Here is a 25749-nt window from a genome sequence, read left to right as displayed (position 1 = left end):
TCGGCTGGTGGCAAAATGTTCCAAACACACCCCATGCACAACTCCACCGGGGAAGGTGCCAGAAAGGAGTTCTCTTGGTAGTTTTTACAGTACCCCGGTAGGCAGCTGAAAGGCGCCACAAAACTTGTTCTACCTGCTTTCTGGGCTGAGATGGGGAAGCGCTGAATTTTGGACTCGGCTGGTGACAAAATGTTCCAAACACACCCCATGCACAACTCCACCGGGGAAGGTGCCAGAAAGGAGTTCTCTTGGTAGTTTTTACAGTACCCCGGTAGGCAGCTGAAGGGCACCACAAAAGATGTTCTACCTGCTTTCTGGGCTGAGATTGGGAAGCGCTGAATTTTGGACTCGGCTGGTGACAAAATGTTCCAAACACACCCCATGCACAACTCCACCGGGGAAGGTGCCAGAAAGGAGTTCTCTTGGTAGTTTTTACAGTACCCCGGTAGGCAGCTGAAAGGCGCCACAAAAGTTGTTCTACCTGCTTTCTGGGCTGAGATGGGGAAGCGCTGAATTTTGGACTCGGCTGGAGACAAAATGTTCCAAACACACCCCATGCACAACTCCACCGGGGAAGGTGCCAGAAAGGAGTTCTGTTGGTAGTTTTTACAGTACCTCAGTAGGCAGCTGAAAGGCACCACAAAAGATGTTCTACCTGCTTTCTGGGCTGAGATGGGGAACCGCTGAATTTTGGACTCGGCTGGTGACAAAATGTTCCAAACACACCCCATGCACAACTCCACCGGGGAAGGTGCCAGAAAGGAATTCTCTTGGTAGTTTTTACAGTACCCCGGTAGGCAGCTGAAAGGCACCACAAAAGATGTTCTACCTGCTTTCTGGGCTGAGATGGGGAAGCGCTGACTTTTGGACTCGGCTGGAGACAAAATGTTCCAAACACACCATATGCACAACTCCACCGGGGAAGGTGCCAGAAAGGAGTTCTGTTGGTAGTTTTTACAGTACCCCGGTAGGCAGCTGAAAGGCGCCACAAAAGTTGTTCTACCTGCTTTCTGGGCTGAGATGGGGAACCGCTGAATTTTGGACTCGGCTGGAGACAAAATGTTCCAAACACACCCCATGCACAACTCCACCGGGGAAGGTGCCAGAAAGGAGTTCTGTTGGTAGTTTTTACAGTACCTCAGTAGGCAGCTGAAAGGCACCACAAAAGATGTTCTACCTGCTTTCTGGGCTGAGATGGGGAACCTCTGAATTTTGGACTCGGCTGGTGACAAAATGTTCCAAACACACCATATGCACAACTCCACCGGGGAAGGTGCCAGAAAGGAGTTCTCTTGGTAGTTTTTACAGTACCCCGGTAGGCAGTTGAAAGGCGCCACAAAACTTGTTCTACCTGCTTTCTGGGCTGAGACAGGGAACCTCTGAATTTTGGACTCGGCTGGTGACAAAATGTTCCAAACACACCCCATGCACAACTCCACCGGGGAAGGTGCCAGAAAGGAATTCTCTTGGTAGTTTTTACAGTACCCCGGTAGGCAGCTGAAAGGCACCACAAAACTTGTTCTACCTGCTTTCTGGGCTGAGATGGGGAAGCGCTGAATTTTGGACTCGGCTGGTGACAAAATGTTCCAAACACACCCCATGCACAACTCCACCGGGGAAGGTGCCAGAAAGGAGTTCTCTTGGTAGTTTTTACAGTACCCCGGTAGGCAGCTGAAAGGCGCCACTAAAGTTGTTCTACCTGCTTTCTGGGCTGAGATGGGGAAGCGCTGAATTTTGGACTCGGCTGGTGACAAAATGTTCCAAACACACCCCATGCACAACTCCACCGGGGAAGGTGCCAGAAAGGAATTCTCTTGGTAGTTTTTACAGTACCCCGGTAGGCAGCTGAAAGGCACCACAAAAGATATTCTACCTGCTTTCTGGGCTGAGATGGGGAAGCGCTGAATTTTGGACTCGGCTGGTGACAAAATGTTCCAAACACACCATATGCACAACTCCACCGGGGAAGGTGCCAGAAAGGAGTTCTGTTGGTAGTTTTTACCCTACCCCGGTAGGCAGCTGAAAGGCACCACAAAACTTGTTCTACCTGCTTTCTGGGCTGAGATGGGAAGCGCTGAATTTTGGACTCGGCTGGTGACAAAATGTTCCAAACACACCCCATGCACAACTCCACCGGGGAAGGTGCCAGAAAGGAATTCTCTTGGTAGTTTTTACACTACCCCGGTAGGCAGCTGAAAGGCACCACAAAAGATGTTCTACCTGCTTTCTGGGCTGAGATGGGGAAGCGCTGACTTTTGGACTCGGCTGGAGACAAAATGTTCCAAACACACCATATGCACAACTCCACCGGGGAAGGTGCCAGAAAGGAGTTCTGTTGGTAGTTTTTACAGTACCCCGGTAGGCAGCTGAAAGGCGCCACAAAACTTGTTCTACCTGCTTTCTGGGCTGAGATGGGGAAGCGCTGAATTTTGGACTCAGCTGGAGACAAAATGTTCCAAACACACCCCATGCACAACTCCACCGGGGAAGGTGCCAGAAAGGAGTTCTGTTGGTAGTTTTTACAGTACCTCGGTAGGCAGCTGAAAGGCGCCACAAAACTTGTTCTACCTGCTTTCTGGGCTGAGATGGGGAACCGCTGAATTTTGGACTCGGCTGGTGACAAAATGTTCCAAACACACCCCATGCACAACTCCACCGGGGAAGGTGCCAGAAAGGAGTTCTCTTGGTAGTTTTTACAGTACCCCGGTAGGCAGCAGAAAGGCGCCACAAAAGTTGTTCTACCTGCTTTCTGGGCTGAGACAGGGAACCGCTGAATTTTGGACTCGGCTGATGACAAAATGTTCCAAACACACCCCATGCACAACTCCACCGGGGAAGGTGCCAGAAAGGAATTCTCTTGGTAGTTTTTACAGTACCCCGGTAGGCAGCTGAAAGGCACCACAAAACTTGTTCTACCTGCTTTCTGGGCTGAGATGGGGAAGCGCTGAATTTTGGACTCGGCTGGTGACAAAATGTTCCAAACACACCCCATGCACAACTCCACCGGGGAAGGTGCCAGAAAGGAATTCTCTTGGTAGTTTTTACAGTACCCCGGTAGGCAGCTGAAAGGCACCACAAAAGATGTTCTACCTGCTTTCTGGGCTGAGATGGGGAAGCGCTGAATTTTGGACTCGGCTGGTGACAAAATTGTCCAAACACACCATATGCACAACTCCACCGGGGAAGGTGCCAGAAAGGAGTTCTGTTGGTAGTTTTTACCCTACCCTGGTAGGCAGCTGAAAGGCACCACAAAACTTGTTCTACCTGCTTTCTGGGCTGAGATGGGAAGCGCTGAATTTTGGACTCGGCTGGTGACAAAATGTTCCAAACACACCCCATGCACAACTCCACCAGGGAAGGTGCCAGAAAGGAGTTCTCTTGGTAGTTTTTACAGTGCCCCGGTAGGCAGCTGAAAGGCGCCACAAAACTTGTTCTACTTGCTTTCTGGGCTGAGACGGGGAAGCGCTGAATTTTGGACTCGGCTGGTGACAAAATGTTCCAAACACACCCCATGCACAACTCCACCGGGGAAGGTGCCAGAAAGGAGTTCTCTTGGTAGTTTTTACAGTACCCCGGTAGGCAGCTGAAAGGCACCACAAAAGGTGTTCTACCTGCTTTCTGGGCTGAGATGGGGAAGCGCTGAATTTTGGACTCGGCTGGTGACAAAATGTTCCAAACACACCCCATGCACAACTCCACCGGGGAAGGTGCCAGAAAGGAATTCTGTTGGTAGTTTTTACAGTACCCCGGTAGGCAGCTGAAAGGCGCCACAAAACTTGTTCTACCTGCTTTCTGGGCTGAGATGGGGAAGCGCTGAATTTTGGACTCGGCTGGAGACAAAATTGTCCAAACACACCCCATGCACAACTCCACCGGGGAAGGTGCCAGAAAGGAGTTCTCTTGGTAGTTTTTACAGTACCCTGGTAGGCAGCTGAAAGGCGCCACAAAACTTGTTCTACCTGCTTTCTGGGCTGAGATGGGGAAGTGCTGTATTTTGGACTCGGCTGGTGACAAAATGTTCCAAACACACCCCATGCACAACTCCACCGGGGAAGGTGCCAGAAAGGAGTTCTCTTGGTAGTTTTTACAGTACCCCGGTAGGCAGCTGAAAGGCACCACAAAACTTGTTCTACCTGCTTTCTGGGCTGAGATGGGGAACCGCTGAATTTTGGACTCGGCTGGTGACAAAATGTTCCAAACACACCCCATGCACAACTCCACCGGGGAAGGTGCCAGAAAGGAGTTCTCTTGGTAGTTTTTACAGTGCCCCGGTAGGCAGCTGAAAGGCGCCACAAAAGTTGTTCTACCTGCTTTCTGGGCTGAGACGGGGAAGCGCTGAATTTTGGACTTGGCTGGTGACAAAATGTTCCAAACACACCCCATGCACAACTCCACCGGGGAAGGTGCCAGAAAGGAGTTCTCTTGGTAGTTTTTACAGTACCCCGGTAGGCAGCTGAAAGGCACCACAAAAGATGTTCTACCTGCTTTCTGGGCTGAGATGGGGAAGCGCTGAATTTTGGACTCGGCTGGTGACAAAATGTTCCAAACACACCCCATGCACAACTCCACCGGGGAAGGTGCCAGAAAGGAGTTCTCTTGGTAGTTTTTACAGTACCCCGGTAGGCAGCTGAAAGGCGCCACAAAACTTGTTCTACCTGCTTTCTGGGCTGAGATGGGGAAGCGCTGAATTTTGGACTCGGCTGGTGACAAAATGTTCCAAACACACCCCATGCACAACTCCACCGGGGAAGGTGCCAGAAAGGAGTTCTCTTGGTAGTTTTTACAGTACCCCGGTAGGCAGCTGAAAGGCACCACAAAAGATGTTCTACCTGCTTTCTGGGCTGAGATTGGGAAGCGCTGAATTTTGGACTCGGCTGGTGACAAAATGTTCCAAACACACCCCATGCACAACTCCACCGGGGAAGGTGCCAGAAAGGAGTTCTCTTGGTAGTTTTTACCCTACCCCGGTAGGCAGCTGAAAGGCGCCACAAAACTTGTTCTACCTGCTTTCTGGGCTGAGATGGGGAAGCGCTGAATTTTGGACTCGGCTGGTGACAAAATGTTCCAAACACACCCCATGCACAACTCCACCGGGGAAGGTGCCAGAAAGGAGTTCTCTTGGTAGTTTTTACAGTGCCCTGGTAGGCAGCTGAAAGGCGCCACAAAACTTGTTCCACCTGCTTTCTGGGCTGAGATGGGGAAGCGCTGAATTTTGGACTCGGCTGGAGACAAAATGTTCCAAACACACCCCATGCACAACTCCACCGGGGAAGGTGCCAGAAAGGAGTTCTGTTGGTAGTTTTTACAGTACCTCAGTAGGCAGCTGAAAGGCACCACAAAAGATGTTCTACCTGCTTTCTGGGCTGAGATGGGGAACCGCTGAATTTTGGACTCGGCTGGTGACAAAATGTTCCAAACACACCCCATGCACAACTCCACCGGGGAAGGTGCCAGAAAGGAATTCTCTTGGTAGTTTTTACAGTACCCCGGTAGGGAGCTGAAAGGCACCACAAAACTTGTTCTACCTGCTTTCTGGGCTGAGATGGGGAAGCGCTGACTTTTGGACTCGGCTGGAGACAAAATGTTCCAAACACACCATATGCACAACTCCACGGGGGAAGGTGCCAGAAAGGAGTTCTGTTGGTAGTTTTTACAGTACCCCGGTAGGCAGCTGAAAGGCGCCACAAAAGTTGTTCTACCTGCTTTCTGGGCTGAGATGGGGAAGCGCTGAATTTTGGACTCGGCTGGTGACAAAATGTTCCAAACACACCATATGCACAACTCCACCGGGGAAGGTGCCAGAAAGGAGTTCTGTTGGTAGTTTTTACCCTACCCCGGTAGGCAGCTGAAAGGCACCACAAAACTTGTTCTACCTGCTTTCTGGGCTGAGATGGGAAGCGCTGAATTTTGGACTCGGCTGGTGACAAAATGTTCCAAACACACCCCATGCACAACTCCACCGGGGAAGGTGCCAGAAAGGAGTTCTCTTGGTAGTTTTTACAGTACCCCCGGTAGGCAGCAGAAAGGCGCCACAAAAGTTGTTCTACCTGCTTTCTGGGCTGAGATGGGGAAGCGCTGAATTTTGGACTCGGCTGGTGACATAATGTTCCAAACACACCCCATGCACAACTCCACCGGGGAAGGTGCCAGAAAGGAATTCTCTTGGTAGTTTTTACAGTACCCCGGTAGGCAGCTGAAAGGCACCACAAAACTTGTTCTACCTGCTTTCTGGGCTGAGATGGGGAAGCGCTGAATTTTGGACTCGGCTGGTGACAAAATGTTCCAAACACACCCCATGCACAACTCCACCGGGGAAGGTGCCAGAAAGGAATTCTCTTGGTAGTTTTTACAGTACCCCGGTAGGCAGCTGAAAGGCACCACAAAAGATGTTCTACCTGCTTTCTGGGCTGAGATGGGGAAGCGCTGAATTTTGGACTCGGCTGGTGACAAAACTGTCCAATCACACCATATGCACAACTCCACCGGGGAAGGTGCCAGAAAGGAGTTCTGTTGGTAGTTTTTACCCTACCCCGGTAGGCAGCTGAAAGGCACCACAAAACTTGTTCTACCTGCTTTCTGGGCTGAGATGGGAAGCGCTGAATTTTGGACTTGGCTGGTGACAAAATGTTCCAAACACACCCCATGCACAACTCCAACAGGGAAGGTGCCAGAAAGGAGTTCTCTTGGTAGTTTTTACAGTACCCCGGTAGGCAGCTGAAAGGCGCCACAAAAGTTGTTCTACCTGCTTTCTGGGCTGAGATGAGGAAGCGCTCTATTTTGGACTCGGCTGGTGACATAATGTTCCAAACACACCCCATGCACAACTCCACCGGGGAAGGTGCCAGAAAGGAGTTCTCTTGGTAGTTTTTACAGTACCCCGGTAGGCAGCTGAAAGGCGCCACAAAACTTGTTCTACCTGCTTTCTGGGCTGAGATGGGGAAGCGCTGAATTTTGGACTCGGCTGGTGACAAAATGTTCCAAACACACCCCATGCACAACTCCACCGGGGAAGGTGCCAGAAAGGAGTTCTCTTGGTAGTTTTTACAGTACCCCGGTAGGCAGCTGAAAGGCACCACAAAAGATGTTCTACCTGCTTTCTGGGCTGAGATTGGGAAGCGCTGAATTTTGGACTCGGCTGGTGACAAAATGTTCCAAACACACCCCATGCACAACTCCACCGGGGAAGGTGCCAGAAAGGAGTTCTCTTGGTAGTTTTTACCCTACCCCGGTAGGCAGCTGAAAGGCGCCACAAAACTTGTTCTACCTGCTTTCTGGGCTGAGATGGGGAAGCGCTGAATTTTGGACTCGGCTGGTGACAAAATGTTCCAAACACACCCCATGCACAACTCCACCGGGGAAGGTGCCAGAAAGGAGTTCTCTTGGTAGTTTTTACAGTGCCCTGGTAGGCAGCTGAAAGGCGCCACAAAAGTTGTTCTACCTGCTTTCTGGGCTGAGACGGGGAAGCGCTGAATTTTGGACTCGGCTGGTGACAAAATGTTTTAAACACACCCCATGCACAACTCCACCGGGGAAGGTGCCAGAAAGGAGTTCTGTTGGTAGTTTTTACAGTACCCCGGTAGGCAGCTGAAAGGCACCACAAAAGATGTTCTACCTGCTTTCTGGGCTGAGATGGGGAAGCGCTGAATTTTGGACTCGGCTGGTGACATAATGTTCCAAACACACCCCATGCAAAACTCCACCAGGGAAGGTGCCAGAAAGGAGTTCTCTTGGTAGTTTTTACAGTACCCCGGTAGGCAGCTGAAAGGCACCACAAAAGATGTTCTACCTGCTTTCTGGGCTGAGATGGGGAAGCGCTGAATTTTGGACTCGGCTGGTGCCAAAATTGTCCAAAAACACCATATGCACAACTCCACCGGGGAAGGTGCCAGAAAGGAGTTCTGTTGGTAGTTTTTACAGTACCCCGGTAGGCAGCTGAAAGGCACCACAAAACTTGTTCTACCTGCTTTCTGGGCTGAGATGGGGAAGCGCTGAATTTTGGACTCGGCTGGTGACAAAATGTTCCAAACACACCCCATGCACAACTCCACCGGGGAAGGTGCCAGAAAGGAGTTCTGTTGGTAGTTTTTACACTACCCCGGTAGGCAGCTGAAAGGCGCCACAAAAGTTGTTCTACCTGCTTTCTGGGCTGAGATGGGGAAGCGCTGAATTTTGGACTCGGCTGGTGACAAAATGTTCCAAACACACCCCATGCACAACTCCACCGGGGAAGGTGCCAGAAAGGAGTTCTCTTGGTAGTTTTTACAGTACCCCGGTAGGCAGCTGAAAGGCGCCACAAAAGTTGTTCTACCTGCTTTCTGGGCTGAGATGGGGAAGCGCTGGATTTTGGACTCGGCTGGTGACAAAATGTTCCAAACACACCCCATGCACAACTCCACCGGGGAAGGTGCCAGAAAGGAGTTCTCTTGGTAGTTTTTACAGTGCCCCGGTAGGCAGCTGAAAGGCGCCACAAAACTTGTTCTACCTGCTTTCTGGGCTGAGACGAGGAAGCGCTGGATTTTGGACTCGGCTGGTGACAAAATGTTCCAAACACACCCCATGCACAACTCCACCGGGGAAGGTGCCAGAAAGGAGTTCTCTTGGTAGTTTTTACAGTACCCCGGTAGGCAGCTGAAAGGCGCCACAAAAGTTGTTCTACCTGCTTTCTGGGCTGAGATGGGGAAGCGCTGAATTTTGGACTCGGCTGGTGACAAAATGTTCCAAACACACCCCATGCACAACTCCACCGGGGAAGGTGCCAGAAAGGAGTTCTGTTGGTAGTTTTTACAGTGCCCTGGTAGGCAGCTGAAAGGCGCCACAAAACTCGTTCTACCTGCTTTCTGGGCTGAGATGGGGAAGCGCTGAATTTTGGACACGGCTGGTGACATAATGTTCCAAACACACCCCATGCAAAACTCCACCGGGGAAGGTGCCAGAAAGGAATTCTCTTGGTAGTTTTTACAGTACCCCGGTAGGCAGCTGAAAGGCACCACAAAAGATGTTCTACCTGCTTTCTGGGCTGAGATGGGGAAGCGCTGAATTTTGGACTCGGCTGGTGACAAAATGTTCCAAACACACCCCATGCACAACTCCACCGGGGAAGGTGCCAGAAAGGAATTCTCTTGGTAGTTTTTACAGTACCCCGGTAGGCAGCTGAAAGGCACCACAAAAGATGTTCTACCTGCTTTCTGGGCTGAGATGGGGAACCGCTGAATTTTGGACTCGGCTGGTGACAAAATTGTCCAAACACACCATATGCACAACTGCACCGGGGAAGGTGCCAGAAAGGAGTTCTCTTGGTAGTTTTTACAGTACCCCGGTAGGCAGCTGAAAGGCGCCACAAAAGTTGTTCTACCTGCTTTCTGGGCTGAGATGGGGAAGCGCTGAATTTTGGACTCGGCTGGTGACAAAATGTTCCAAACACACCCCATGCACAACTCCACTGGGGAAGGTGCCAGAAAGGAGTTCTCTTGGTAGTTTTTACAGTACCCCGGTAGGCAGCTGAAAGGCGCCACAAAAGTTGTTCTACCTGCTTTCTGGGCTGAGATGGGGAAGCGCTGAATTTTGGACTCGGCTGGTGACAAAATGTTCCAAACACACCCCATGCACAACTCCACCAGGGAAGGTGCCAGAAAGGAGTTCTCTTGGTAGTTTTTACAGTACCCCGGTAGGCAGCTGAAAGGCGCCACAAAAGTTGTTCTACCTGCTTTCTGGGCTGAGATGAGGAAGCGCTCTATTTTGGACTCGGCTGGTGACATAATGTTCCAAACACACCCCATGCACAACTCCACCGGGGAAGGTGCCAGAAAGGAGTTCTCTTGGTAGTTTTTACAGTACCCCGGTAGGCAGCTGAAAGGCGCCACAAAACTTGTTCTACCTGCTTTCTGGGCTGAGATGGGGAAGCGCTGAATTTTGGACTCGGCTGGTGACAAAATGTTCCAAACACACCCCATGCACAACTCCACCGGGGAAGGTGCCAGAAAGGAGTTCTCTTGGTAGTTTTTACAGTACCCCGGTAGGCAGCTGAAAGGCACCACAAAAGATGTTCTACCTGCTTTCTGGGCTGAGATTGGGAAGCGCTGAATTTTGGACTCGGCTGGTGACAAAATGTTCCAAACACACCCCATGCACAACTCCACCGGGGAAGGTGCCAGAAAGGAGTTCTCTTGGTAGTTTTTACCCTACCCCGGTAGGCAGCTGAAAGGCGCCACAAAACTTGTTCTACCTGCTTTCTGGGCTGAGATGGGGAAGCGCTGAATTTTGGACTCGGCTGGTGACAAAATGTTCCAAACACACCCCATGCACAACTCCACCGGGGAAGGTGCCAGAAAGGAGTTCTCTTGGTAGTTTTTACAGTGCCCTGGTAGGCAGCTGAAAGGCGCCACAAAAGTTGTTCTACCTGCTTTCTGGGCTGAGACGGGGAAGCGCTGAATTTTGGACTCGGCTGGTGACAAAATGTTTTAAACACACCCCATGCACAACTCCACCGGGGAAGGTGCCAGAAAGGAGTTCTGTTGGTAGTTTTTACAGTACCCCGGTAGGCAGCTGAAAGGCACCACAAAAGATGTTCTACCTGCTTTCTGGGCTGAGATGGGGAAGCGCTGAATTTTGGACTCGGCTGGTGACATAATGTTCCAAACACACCCCATGCAAAACTCCACCAGGGAAGGTGCCAGAAAGGAGTTCTCTTGGTAGGTTTTACAGTACCCCGGTAGGCAGCTGAAAGGCACCACAAAAGATGTTCTACCTGCTTTCTGGGCTGAGATGGGGAAGCGCTGAATTTTGGACTCGGCTGGTGCCAAAATTGTCCAAAAACACCATATGCACAACTCCACCGGGGAAGGTGCCAGAAAGGAGTTCTGTTGGTAGTTTTTACAGTACCCCGGTAGGCAGCTGAAAGGCACCACAAAACTTGTTCTACCTGCTTTCTGGGCTGAGATGGGGAAGCGCTGAATTTTGGACTCGGCTGGTGACAAAATGTTCCAAACACACCCCATGCACAACTCCACCGGGGAAGGTGCCAGAAAGGAGTTCTATTGGTAGTTTTTACAGTGCCCCGGTAGGCAGCTGAAAGGCGCCACAAAAGTTGTTCTACCTGCTTTCTGGGCTGAGATGGGGAAGCGCTGAATTTTGGACTCGGCTGGTGACAAAATGTTCCAAACACACCCCATGCACAACTCCACCGGGGAAGGTGCCAGAAAGGAGTTCTCTTGGTAGTTTTTACAGTACCCCGGTAGGCAGCTGAAAGGCGCCACAAAAGTTGTTCTACCTGCTTTCTGGGCTGAGATGGGGAAGCGCTGGATTTTGGACTCGGCTGGTGACAAAATGTTCCAAACACACCCCATGCACAACTCCACCGGGGAAGGTGCCAGAAAGGAGTTCTCTTGGTAGTTTTTACAGTGCCCCGGTAGGCAGCTGAAAGGCGCCACAAAACTTGTTCTACCTGCTTTCTGGGCTGAGACGAGGAAGCGCTGGATTTTGGACTCGGCTGGTGACAAAATGTTCCAAACACACCCCATGCACAACTCCACCGGGGAAGGTGCCAGAAAGGAGTTCTCTTGGTAGTTTTTACAGTACCCCGGTAGGCAGCTGAAAGGCGCCACTAAAGTTGTTCTACCTGCTTTCTGGGCTGAGATGGGGAAGCGCTGAATTTTGGACTCGGCTGGTGACAAAATGTTCCAAACACACCCCATGCACAACTCCACCGGGGAAGGTGCCAGAAAGGAGTTCTGTTGGTAGTTTTTACAGTGCCCTGGTAGGCAGCTGAAAGGCGCCACAAAACTCGTTCTACCTGCTTTCTGGGCTGAGATGGGGAAGCGCTGAATTTTGGACACGGCTGGTGACATAATGTTCCAAACACACCCCATGCAAAACTCCACCGGGGAAGGTGCCAGAAAGGAATTCTCTTGGTAGTTTTTACAGTACCCCGGTAGGCAGCTGAAAGGCACCACAAAAGATGTTCTACCTGCTTTCTGGGCTGAGATGGGGAAGCGCTGAATTTTGGACTCGGCTGGTGACAAAATGTTCCAAACACACCCCATGCACAACTCCACCGGGGAAGGTGCCAGAAAGGAATTCTCTTGGTAGTTTTTACAGTACCCCGGTAGGCAGCTGAAAGGCACCACAAAAGATGTTCTACCTGCTTTCTGGGCTGAGATGGGGAACCGCTGAATTTTGGACTCGGCTGGTGACAAAATTGTCCAAACACACCATATGCACAACTGCACCGGGGAAGGTGCCAGAAAGGAGTTCTCTTGGTAGTTTTTACAGTACCCCGGTAGGCAGCTGAAAGGGGCCACAAAAGTTGTTCTACCTGCTTTCTGGGCTGAGATGGGGAAGCGCTGAATTTTGGACTCGGCTGGTGACAAAATGTTCCAAACACACCCCATGCACAACTCCACTGGGGAAGGTGCCAGAAAGGAGTTCTCTTGGTAGTTTTTACAGTACCCCGGTAGGCAGCTGAAAGGCGCCACAAAACTTGTTCTACCTGCTTTCTGGGCTGAGATGGGGAAGCGCTGAATTTTGGACTCGGATGGTGACAAAATGTTCCAAACACACCCCATGCACAACTCCACCGGGGAAGGTGCCAGAAAGGAGTTCTCTTGGTAGTTTTTACAGTACCCCGGTAGGCAGCTGAAAGGCGCCACAAAACTTGTTCTACCTGCTTTCTGGGCTGAGACAGGGAACCTCTGAATTTTGGACTCGGCTGGTGACAAAATGTTCCAAACACACCCCATGCACAACTCCACCGGGGAAGGTGCCAGAAAGGAATTCTCTTGGTAGTTTTTACAGTACCCCGGTAGGCAGCTGAAAGGCACCACAAAACTTGTTCTACCTGCTTTCTGGGCTGAGATGGGGAAGCGCTGAATTTTGGACTCGGCTGGTGACAAAATGTTCCAAACACACCCCATGCACAACTCCACCGGGGAAGGTGCCAGAAAGGAATTCTCTTGGTAGTTTTTACAGTACCCCGGTAGGCAGCTGAAAGGCACCACAAAAGATGTTCTACCTGCTTTCTGGGCTGAGACGGGGAACCACTGAATTTTGGACTCGGCTGGTGGAAAAATGTTCCAAACACACCCCATGCACAACTCCACCGGGGAAGGTGCCAGAAAGGAGTTCTCTTGGTAGTTTTTACAGTACCCCGGTAGGCAGCTGAAAGGCGCCACAAAAGTTGTTCTACCTGCTTTCTGGGCTGAGATGGGGAAGCGCTGAATTTTGGACTCGGCTGGTGACAAGATGTTCCAAACACACCCCATGCACAACTCCACCGGGGAAGGTGCCAGAAAGGAGTTTTGTTGGTAGTTTTTACAGTGCCCCGGTAGGCAGCTGAAAGGCGCCACAAAACTTGTTCTACCTGCTTTCTGGGCTGAGATGGGGAACCGCTGAATTTTGGACTCGGCTGGTGACAAAATGTTCCAAACACACCCCATGCACAACTCCACCGGGGAAGGTGCCAGAAAGGAGTTCTCTTGGTAGTTTTTACAGTACCCCGGTAGGCAGCTGAAAGGCACCACAAAAGTTGTTCTACCTGCTTTCTGGGCTGAGATGGGGAAGCGCTGAATTTTGGACTCGGCTGGTGACAAAATGTTCCAAACACACCCCATGCACAACTCCACCGGGGAAGGTGCCAGAAAGGAATTCTCTTGGTAATTTTTACAGTACCCCGGTAGGCAGCTGAAAGGCGCCACAAAACTTGTTCTACCTGCTTTCTGGGCTGAGATGGGGAAGCGCTGAATTTTGGACTCGGCTGGTGACAAAATGTTCCAAACACACCCCATGCACAACTCCACCGGGGAAGGTGCCAGAAAGGAGTTCTCTTGGAAGTTTTTACACTACCCCGGTAGGCAGCTGAAAGGCGCCACAAAACTTGTTCTACCTGCTTTCTGGGCTGAGATGGGGAAGCGCTGAATTTTGGACTCGGCTGGTGACAAAATGTTCCAAACACACCCCATGCACAACTCCACCGGGGAAGGTGCCAGAAAGGAGTTCTGTTGGTAGTTTTTACAGTGCCCCGGTAGGCAGCTGAAAGGCGCCACAAAACTTGTTCTACCTGCTTTCTGGGCTGAGACGGGGAACCGCTGAATTTTGGACTCGGCTGGTGACAAAATGTTCCAAACACACCCCATGCACAACTCCACCGGGGAAGGTGCCAGAAAGGAGTTCTCTTGGTAGTTTTTACAGTACCCCGGTAGGCAGCTGAAAGGCGCTACAAAACTTGTTCTACCTGCTTTCTGGGCTGAGATGGGGAACCGCTGAATTTTGGACTCGGCTGGTGACAAGATGTTCCAAACACACCCCATGCACAACTCCACCGGGGAAGGTGCCAGAAAGGGGTTCTGTTGGTAGTTTTTACACTGCCCCGGTAGGCAGCTGAAAGGCGCCACAAAACTTGTTCTACCTCCTTTCTGGGCTGAGATGGGGAAGCGCTGAATTTTGGACTCGGCTGGTGACATAATGTTCCAAACACACCCCATGCACAACTCCACCGGGGAAGGTGCCAGAAAGGAATTCTCTTGGTAGTTTTTACAGTACCCCGGTAGGCAGCTGAAAGGCACCACAAAAGATGTTCTACCTGCTTTCTGGGCTGAGATGGGGAAGCGCTGAATTTTGGACTCGGCTGGTGACAAAATGTTCCAAACACACCCCATGCACAACTCCACCGGGGACGGTGCCAGAAAGGAGTTCTCTTCCTAGTTTTTACAGTACCCTGGTAGGCAGCTGAAAGGCGCCACAAAACTTGTTCTACCTGCTTTCTGGGCTGAGCTGGGGAACCGCTGAATTTTGGACTCGGCTGGTGACAAAATGTTCCAAACACACCCCATGCACAACTCCACCGGGGAAGGTGCCAGAAAGGAGTTCTCTTGGTAGTTTTTACAGTACCCCGGTAGGCAGCTGAAAGGCGCCACAAAACTTGTTCTACCTGCTTTCTGGGCTGAGATGGGGAAGCGCTGAATTTTGGACTCGGCTGGTGGCAAAATGTTCCAAACACACCCCATGCACAACTCCACCGGGGAAGGTGCCAGAAAGGAGTTCTCTTGGTAGTTTTTACAGTACCCCGGTAGGCAGCTGAAAGGCGCCACAAAAGATGTTCTACCTGCTTTCTGGGCTGAGATGGGGAAGCGCTGAATTTTGGACTCGGCTGGTGACAAAATGTTCCAAACACACCCCATGCACAACTCCACCGGGGAAGGTGCCAGAAAGGAGTTCTCTTGGTAGTTTTTACAGTACCCCGGTAGGCAGCTGAAAGGCGCCACAAAAGTTGTTCTACCTGCTTTCTGGGCTGAGATGGGGAAGCGCTGAATTTTGGACTCGGCTGGTGACAAAATTGTCCAAACACACCATATGCACAACTCCACCGGGGAAGGTGCCAGAAAGGAGTTCTCTTGGTAGTTTTTACAGTACCCCGGTAGGCAGCTGAAAGGCGCCACAAAACTTGTTCTACCTGCTTTCTGGGCTGAGATGGGGAAGCGCTGAATTTTGGACTCGGCTGGTGACAAAATGTTCCAAACATACCCCATGCACAACTCCACCGGGGAAGGTGCCAGAAAGGAGTTCTCTTGGTAGTTTTTACAGTACCCCAGTAGGCAGCTGAAAGGCGCCACAAAAGTTTTTCTACCTGCTTTCTGGGCTGAGATGGGGAACCGCTGAATTTTGGACTCGGCTGGTGACAAAATGTTCCAAACATACCCCATGCACAACTCCACCGGGGAAGGTGCCAGAAAGGAGTTCTCTTGGTAGTTTTTACAGTACCCCGGTAGGCAGCTGAAAGGCGCCACAAAAGATGTTCTACCTGCTTTCTGGGCTGAGATGGGGAAGCGCTGAATTTTGGACTCGGCTGGTGACAAAATGTTCCAAACACACCCCATGCACAACTCCACCGGAGAAGGTGCCAGAAAGGAGTTCTCTTGGTAGTTTTTACAGTACCCCGGTAGGCAGCTGAAAGGCACCACAAAAGATGTTCTACCTGCTTTCTGGGCTGAGATGGGGAAGCGCTGAATTTTGGACTCGGCTGGTGACAAAATGTTCCAAACACACCCCATGCACAACTCCACCGGGGAAGGTGCCAGAAAGGAGTTATCTTGGTAGTTTTTACAGTACCCCGGTAGGCAGCTGAAAGGCGCCACAAAAGTTGTTCTACCTGCTTTCTGGGCTGAGATGGGGAAGCGCTGAATTTTGGACTCGGCTGGTGACAAAATGTTCCAAACACACCCCATGCACAACTAAACCGGGGAAGGTGCCAGAAAGGAGTTCTCTTGGTAGTTTTTACAGTACCCCGGTAGGCAGCTGAAAGGCACCACAAAAGATGTTCTACCTGCTTTCTGGGCTGAGATGGGGAAGCGCTGAATTTTGGACTCGGCTGGTGGCAAAATGTTCCAAACACACCCCATGCACAACTCCACCGGGGAAGGTGCCAGAAAGGAGTTCTCTTGGTAGTTTTTACAGTACCCCGGTAGGCAGCTGAAAGGCGCCACAAAAGATGTTCTACCTGCTTTCTGGGCTGAGATGGGGAAGCGCTGAATTTTGGACTCGGCTGGTGACAAAATGTTCCAAACACACCCCATGCACAACTCCACCGGGGAAGGTGCCAGAAAGGAGTTCTCTTGGTAGTTTTTACAGTACCCCGGTAGGCAGCTGAAAGGCGCCACAAAAGTTGTTCTACCTGCTTTCTGGGCTGAGATGGGGAAGCGCTGAATTTTGGACTCGGCTGGTGACAAAATGTTCCAAACACACCCCATGCACAACTCCACCGGGGAAGGTGCCAGAAAGGAGTTCTCTTGGTAGTTTTTACAGTACCCCGGTAGGCAGCTGAAAGGCACCACAAAAGATGTTCTACCTGCTTTCTGGGCTGAGACGGGGAACCGCTGAATTTTGGACTCGGCTGGTGACAAAATGTTCCAAACACACCCCATGCACAACTCCACCGGGGAAGGTGCCAGAAAGGAGTTCTCTTGGTAGTTTTTACACTACCCCGGTAGGCAGCTGAAAGGCGCCACAAAACTTGTTCTACCTGCTTTCTGGGCTGAGATGGGGAAGCGCTGAATTTTGGACTCGGCTGGTGACAAAATGTTCCAAACACACCCCATGCACAACTCCACCGGGGAAGGTGCCAGAAAGGAGTTCTCTTGGTAGTTTTTACAGTACCCCGGTAGGCAGCTGAAAGGCGCCACAAATCTTGTTCTACCTGCTTTCTGGGCTGAGATGGGGAAGCGCTGAATTTTGGACTCGGCTGGTGGCAAAATGTTCCAAACACACCCCATGCACAACTCCACCAGGGAAGGTGCCAGAAAGGAGTTCTCTTGGTAGTTTTTACAGTACCCCGGTAGGCAGCTGAAAGGCGCCACAAAAGATGTTCTACCTGCTTTCTGGGCTGAGATGGGGAAGCGCTGAATTTTGGACTCGGCTGGTGACAAAATGTTCCAAACACACCCCATGCACAACTCCACCGGGGAAGGTGCCAGAAAGGAGTTCTCTTGGTAGTTTTTACAGTACCCCCGGTAGGCAGCTGAAAGGCGCCACAAAAGTTGTTCTACCTGCTTTCTGGGCTGAGATGGGGAAGCGCTGAATTTTGGACTCGGCTGGTGACAAAATTGTCCAAACACACCATATGCACAACTCCACCGGGGAAGGTGCCAGAAAGGAGTTCTCTTGGTAGTTTTTACAGTACCCCGGTAGGCAGCTGAAAGGCGCCACAAAAGTTGTTCTACCTGCTTTCTGGGCTGAGATGGGGAAGCGCTGAATTTTGGACTCGGCTGGTGACAAAATGTTCCAAACACACCCCATGCACAACTCCACCGGGAAGGTGCCAGAAAGGAGTTCTGTTGGTAGTTTTTACAGTACCCTGGTAGGCAGCTGAAAGGCGCCACAAAACTTGTTCTACCTGCTTTCTGGGCTGAGATGGGGAAGCGCTGAATTTTGGACTCGGCTGGTGGCAAAATGTTCCAAACACACCCCATGCACAACTCCACCGGGGAAGGTGCCAGAAAGGAGTTCTCTTGGTAGTTTTTACAGTACCCTGGTAGGCAGCTGAAAGGCGCCACAAAAGATGTTCTACCTGCTTTCTGGGCTGAGATGGGGAAGCGCTGAATTTTGGACTCGGCTGGTGACAAAATTGTCCAAACACACCATATGCACAACTGCACCGGGGAAGGTGCCAGAAAGGAGTTCTCTTGGTAGTTTTTACAGTACCCCGGTAGGCAGCTGAAAGGCGCCACAAAACTTGTTCTACCTGCTTTCTGGGCTGAGATGGGGAAGCGCTGAATTTTGGACTCGGCTGGTGACAAAATGTTCCAAACATACCCCATGCACAACTCCACCGGGGAAGGTGCCAGAAAGGAGTTCTCTTGGTAGTTTTTACAGTACCCCAGTAGGCAGCTGAAAGGCGCCACAAAAGTTTTTCTACCTGCTTTCTGGGCTGAGATGGGGAACCGCTGAATTTTGGACTCGGCTGGTGACAAAATGTTCCAAACACACCCCATGCACAACTCCACCGGGGAAGGTGCCAGAAAGGAGTTCTGTTGGTAGTTTTTACAGTACCCCGGTAGGCAGCTGAAAGGCGCCACAAAAGATGTTCTACCTGCTTTCTGGGCTGAGATGGGGAAGCGCTGAATTTTGGACTCGGCTGGTGACAAAATGTTCCAAACACACCCCATGCACAACTCCACCGGAGAAGGTGCCAGAAAGGAGTTCTCTTGGTAGTTTTTACAGTACCCCGGTAGGCAGCTGAAAGGCACCACAAAAGATGTTCTACCTGCTTTCTGGGCTGAGACGGGGAACCGCTGAATTTTGGACTCGGCTGGTGACAAAATGTTCCAAACACACCCCATGCACAACTCCACCGGGGAAGGTGCCAGAAAGGAGTTCTCTTGGTAGTTTTTACACTACCCCGGTAGGCAGCTGAAAGGCGCCACAAAAGTTGTTCTACCTGCTTTCTGGGCTGAGATGGGGAAGCGCTGAATTTTGGACTCGGCTGGTGACAAAATGTTCCAAACACACCCCATGCACAACTCCACCGGGGAAGGTGCCAGAAAGGAGTTCTCTTGGTAGTTTTTTACAGTACCCCGGTAGGCAGCTGAAAGGCGCCACAAATCTTGTTCTACCTGCTTTCTGGGCTGAGATGGGGAAGCGCTGAATTTTGGACTCGGCTGGTGACAAAATGTTCCAAACACACCCCATGCACAACTCCACCGGGGAAGGTGCCAGAAAGGAATTCTCTTGGTAGTTTTTACAGTACCCAGGTAGGCAGCTGAAAGGCACCACAAAACTTGTTCTACCTGCTTTCTGGGCTGAGATGGGGAACCGCTGAATTTTGGACTCGGCTGGTGACAAAATGTTCCAAACACACCCCATGCACAACTCCACCGGGGAAGGTGCCAGAAAGGAATTCTCTTGGTAGTTTTTACAGTACCCCGGTAGGCAGATGAAAGGCACCACAAAAGATGTTCTACCTGCTTTCTGGGCTGAGATGGGGAACCGCTGAATTTTGGACTCGGCTGGTGGCAAAATGTTCCAAACACACCCCATGCACAACTCCACCGGGGAAGGTGCCAGAAAGGAGTTCTGTTGGTAGTTTTTACTGTACCCCGGTAGGCAGCTGAAAGGCGCCACAAAACTCGTTCTACCTGCTTTCTGGGCTGAGATGGGGAACCGCTGAATTTTGGACTCGGCTGGTGACAAAATGTTCCAAACACACCCCATGCACAACTCCACCGGGGAAGGTGCCAGAAAGGAATTCTGTTGGTAGTTTTTACAGTACCCCGGTAGGCAGCTAAAAGGCACCACAAAAGATGTTCTACCTGCTTTCTGGGCTGAGATGGGGAAGCGCTGAATTTTGGACTCGGCTGGTGACAAAATGTTCCAAACACACCCCATGCACAACTCCACCGGGGAAGGTGCCAGAAAGGAGTTCTGTTGGTAGTTTTTACAGTACCCCGGTAGGCAGCTGAAAGGCGCCACAAAAGATGTTCTACCTGCTTTCTGGGCTGAGATGGGGAAGCGCTGAATTTTGGACTCGGCTGGTGACAAAATGTTCCAAACACACCCCATGCACAACTCCACCGGAGAAGGTGCCAGAAAGGAGTTCTCTTGGTAGTTTTTACAGTACCCCGGTAGGCAGCTGAAAGGCACCACAAAAGATGTTCTACCTGCTTTCTGGGCTGAGACGGGGAACCGCTGAATTTTGGACTCGGCTGGTGACAAAATGTTCCAAACACACCCCATGCACAACTCCACCGGGGAAGGTGCCAGAAAGGAGTTCTCTTGGTAGTTTTTACACTACCCCGGTAGGCAGCTGAAAGGCGCCACAAAACTTGTTCTACCTGCTTTCTGGGCTGAGATGGGGAAGCGCTGAATTTTGGACTCGGCTGGTGACAAAATGTTCCAAACACACCCCATGCACAACTCCACCGGGGAAGGTGCCAGAAAGGAGTTCTCTTGGTAGTTTTTACAGTACCCCGGTAGGCAGCTGAAAGGCGCCACAAATCTTGTTCTACCTGCTTTCTGGGCTGAGATGGGGAAGCGCTGAATTTTGGACTCGGCTGGTGGCAAAATGTTCCAAACACACCCCATGCACAACTCCACCGGGGAAGGTGCCAGAAAGGAGTTCTCTTGGTAGTTTTTACAGTACCCCGGTAGGCAGCTGAAAGGCGCCACAAAAGATGTTCTACCTGCTTTCTGGGCTGAGATGGGGAAGCGCTGAATTTTGGACTCGGCTGGTGACAAAATGTTCCAAACACACCCCATGCACAACTCCACCGGGGAAGGTGCCAGAAAGGAGTTCTCTTGGTAGTTTTTACAGTACCCCCGGTAGGCAGCTGAAAGGCGCCACAAAAGTTGTTCTACCTGCTTTCTGGGCTGAGATGGGGAAGCGCTGAATTTTGGACTCGGCTGGTGACAAAATTGTCCAAACACACCATATGCACAACTCCACCGGGGAAGGTGCCAGAAAGGAGTTCTCTTGGTAGTTTTTACAGTACCCCGGTAGGCAGCTGAAAGGCGCCACAAAAGTTGTTCTACCTGCTTTCTGGGCTGAGATGGGGAAGCGCTGAATTTTGGACTCGGCTGGTGACAAAATGTTCCAAACACACCCCATGCACAACTCCACCGGGAAGGTGCCAGAAAGGAGTTCTGTTGGTAGTTTTTACAGTACCCTGGTAGGCAGCTGAAAGGCGCCACAAAACTTGTTCTACCTGCTTTCTGGGCTGAGATGGGGAAGCGCTGAATTTTGGACTCGGCTGGTGGCAAAATGTTCCAAACACACCCCATGCACAACTCCACCGGGGAAGGTGCCAGAAAGGAGTTCTCTTGGTAGTTTTTACAGTACCCTGGTAGGCAGCTGAAAGGCGCCACAAAAGATGTTCTACCTGCTTTCTGGGCTGAGATGGGGAAGCGCTGAATTTTGGACTCGGCTGGTGACAAAATTGTCCAAACACACCATATGCACAACTGCACCGGGGAAGGTGCCAGAAAGGAGTTCTCTTGGTAGTTTTTACAGTACCCCGGTAGGCAGCTGAAAGGCGCCACAAAAACTTGTTCTACCTGCTTTCTGGGCTGAGATGGGGAAGCGCTGAATTTTGGACTCGGCTGGTGACAAAATGTTCCAAACATACCCCATGCACAACTCCACCGGGGAAGGTGCCAGAAAGGAGTTCTCTTGGTAGTTTTTACAGTACCCCAGTAGGCAGCTGAAAGGCGCCACAAAAGTTTTTCTACCTGCTTTCTGGGCTGAGATGGGGAACCGCTGAATTTTGGACTCGGCTGGTGACAAAATGTTCCAAACACACCCCATGCACAACTCCACCGGGGAAGGTGCCAGAAAGGAGTTCTGTTGGTAGTTTTTACAGTACCCCGGTAGGCAGCTGAAAGGCGCCACAAAAGATGTTCTACCTGCTTTCTGGGCTGAGATGGGGAAGCGCTGAATTTTGGACTCGGCTGGTGACAAAATGTTCCAAACACACCCCATGCACAACTCCCACCGGAGAAGGTGCCAGAAAGGAGTTCTCTTGGTAGTTTTTACAGTACCCCGGTAGGCAGCTGAAAGGCACCACAAAAGATGTTCTACCTGCTTTCTGGGCTGAGACGGGGAACCGCTGAATTTTGGACTCGGCTGGTGACAAAATGTTCCAAACACACCCCATGCACAACTCCACCGGGGAAGGTGCCAGAAAGGAGTTCTCTTGGTAGTTTTTACACTACCCCCGGTAGGCAGCTGAAAGGCGCCACAAAAGTTGTTCTACCTGCTTTCTGGGCTGAGATGGGGAAGCGCTGAATTTTGGACTCGGCTGGTGACAAAATGTTCCAAACACACCCCATGCACAACTCCACCGGGGAAGGTGCCAGAAAGGAGTTCTCCTTGGTAGTTTTTTACCCCGGTAGGCAGCTGAAAGGCGCCACAAATCTTGTTCTACCTGCTTTCTGGGCTGAGATGGGGAAGCGCTGAATTTTGGACTCGGCTGGTGACAAAATGTTCCAAACACACCCCATGCACAACTCCACCGGGGAAGGTGCCAGAAAGGAATTCTCTTGGTAGTTTTTACAGTACCCAGGTAGGCAGCTGAAAGGCACCACAAAACTTGTTCTACCTGCTTTCTGGGCTGAGATGGGGAACCGCTGAATTTTGGACTCGGCTGGTGACAAAATGTTTCCAAACACACCCCATGCACAACTCCACCGGGGAAGGTGCCAGAAAGGAATTCTCTTGGTAGTTTTTACAGTACCCCGGTAGGCAGATGAAAGGCACCACAAAAGATGTTCTACCTGCTTTCTGGGCTGAGATGGGGAACCGCTGAATTTTGGACTCGGCTGGTGGCAAAATGTTCCAAACACACCCCATGCACAACTCCACCGGGGAAGGTGCCAGAAAGGAGTTCTGTTGGTAGTTTTTACTGTACCCCGGTAGGCAGCTGAAAGGCGCCACAAAACTCGTTCTACCTGCTTTCTGGGCTGAGATGGGGAACCGCTGAATTTTGGACTTGGCTGGTGACAAAATGTTCCAAACACACCCCATGCACAACTCCACCGGGGAAGGTGCCAGAACGGAATTCTGTTGGTAGTTTTTACAGTACCCCGGTAGGCAGCTGAAAGGCACCACAAAACTTGTTCTACCTGCTTTCTGGGCTGAGATGGGGAAGCGCTGAATTTTGGACTCGGCTGGTGACAAAATGTTCCAAACACACCCCATGCACAACTCCACCGGGGACGGTGCCAGAAAGGAGTTCTCTTCCTAGTTTTTACAGTACCCCGGTAGGCAGCTGAAAGGCGCCACAAAACTTTGTTGCCATTTGCCGGAACGGAGGGAAGAAGCAGTCACTCAATATGAGAGATCAGCATACTTCGTTTATTCAACTACGGTTACAGCTTTTATAGCACTTATAATTAGCTCATACATATTGCAAAAGTTAAGCTCCTTATTGGCTGGCCAGCTAAAAAGTTAACTTACGTCTATGCTCTTTGTTTTCTAGGCAAAATTCTCATTCTTGTTAACCACAAGTTCCCTGTGCTAACTTCCTCAAAGATAACAAGGACAGAGTTGTCCTTGTAAATCATTAGCTCTCACATAAGCTGCTTTCGATATTTCTTAAGATCCTGATGACTCAACATTCCGATGTTAACATGTCCTTGTTCGGTTAACCAATTCTCCACAAAACTTGTTCTACCTGCTTTCTGGGCTGAGACGGGGAACCGCTGAATTTTGGACTCGGCTGGTGACAAAATGTTCCAAACACACCCCATGCACAGCTCCACCGGGGAAGGTGCCAGAAAGGAGTTCTCTTGGTAGTTTTTACAGTACCCCGGTAGGCAGCTGAAAGGCGCCACAAAACTTGTTCTACCTGCTTTCTGGGCTGAGATGGGGAAGCGCTGAATTTTGGACTCGGCTGGTGGCAAAATGTTCCAAACACACCCCATGCACAACTCCACCGGGGAAGGTGCCAGAAAGGAGTTCTCTTGGTAGTTTTTACAGTACCCTGGTAGGCAGCTGAAAGGCGCCACAAAAGATGTTCTACCTGCTTTCTGGGCTGAGATGGGGAACCGCTGAATTTTGGACTCGGCTGGTGACAAAATTGTCCAAACACACCATATGCACAACTGCACCGGGGAAGGTGCCAGAAAGGAGTTCTCTTGGTAGTTTTTACAGTACCCCGGTAGGCAGCTGAAAGGCGCCACAAAACTTGTTCTACCTGCTTTCTGGGCTGAGATGGGGAAGCGCTGAATTTTGGACTCGGCTGGTGACAAAATGTTCCAAACATACCCCATGCACAACTCCACCGGGGAAGGTGCCAGAAAGGAGTTCTCTTGGTAGTTTTTACAGTACCCCGGTAGGCAGCTGAAAGGCGCCACAAAACTTGTTCTACCTGCTTTCTGGGCTGAGATGGGGAAGCGCTGAATTTTGGACTCGGCTGGTGGCAAAATGTTCCAAACACACCCCATGCACAACTCCACCGGGGAAGGTGCCAGAAAGGAGTTCTCTTGGTAGTTTTTACAGTACCCTGGTAGGCAGCTGAAAGGCGCCACAAAAGATGTTCTACCTGCTTTCTGGGCTGAGATGGGGAAGCGCTGAATTTTGGACTCGGCTGGTGACAAAATTGTCCAAACACACCATATGCACAACTGCACCGGGGAAGGTGCCAGAAAGGAGTTCTGTTGGTAGTTTTTACAGTACCCCGGTAGGCAGCTGAAAGGCGCCACAAAAGTTGTTCTACCTGCTTTCTGGGCTGAGATGGGGAAGCGCTGAATTTTGGACTCGGCTGGTGACAAAATGTTCCAAACATACCCCATGCACAACTCCACCGGGGAAGGTGCCAGAAAGGAGTTCTCTTGGTAGTTTTTACAGTACCCCGGTAGGCAGCTGAAAGGCGCTACAAAACTTGTTCTACCTGCTTTCTGGGCTGAGATGGGGAAGCGCTGAATTTTGGACTCGGCTGGTGACAAAATGTTCCAAACACACCCCATGCACAACTCCACCGGGGAAGGTGCCAGAAAGGAGTTCTCTTGGTAGTTTTTACAGTACCCTGGTAGGCAGCTGAAAGGCGCCACAAAACTTGTTCTACCTGCTTTCTGGGCTGAGACGGGGAAGCGCTGAATTTTGGACTCGGCTGGTGACAAAATGTTCCAAACACACCCCATGCACAACTCCACCGGGGAAGGTGCCAGAAAGGAGTTCTCTTGGTAGTTTTTACAGTACCCCGGTAGGCAGCTGAAAGGCGCCACAAAACTTGTTCTACCTGCTTTCTGGGCTGAGACGGGGAACCGCTGAATTTTGGACTCGGCTGGTGACAAAATGTTCCAAACACACCCCATGCACAACTCCACCGGGGAAGGTGCCAGAAAGGAGTTCTCTTGGTAGTTTTTACAGTACCCCGGTAGGCAGCTGAAAGGCGCCACAAAACTTGTTCTACCTGCTTTCTGGGCTGAGATGGGGAAGCGCTGAATTTTGGACTCGGCTGGTGACAAAATGTTCCAAACACACCCCATGCACAACTCCACCGGGGAAGGTGCCAGAAAGGAGTTCTCTTGGTAGTTTTTACAGTACCCCGGTAGGCAGCTGAAAGGCGCCACAAAACTTGTTCTACCTGCTTTCTGGGCTGAGATGGGGAACCGCTGAATTTTGGACTCAGCTGGTGACAAAATGTTCCAAACACACCCCATGCACAACTCCACCGGGGAAGGTGCCAGAAAGGAGTTCTGTTGGTAGTTTTTACACTGCCCCGGTAGGCAGCTGAAAGGCGCCACAAAACTTGTTCTACCTGCTTTCTG

Source organism: Falco cherrug, chromosome W (assembly GCF_023634085.1).
Source record: "Falco cherrug isolate bFalChe1 chromosome W, bFalChe1.pri, whole genome shotgun sequence".
Taxonomy (NCBI): Eukaryota; Metazoa; Chordata; class Aves; order Falconiformes; family Falconidae; genus Falco; species Falco cherrug.
The sequence above is the reverse complement of the archived record's forward strand: the minus strand, read 5'-3'. Positions refer to the sequence as shown.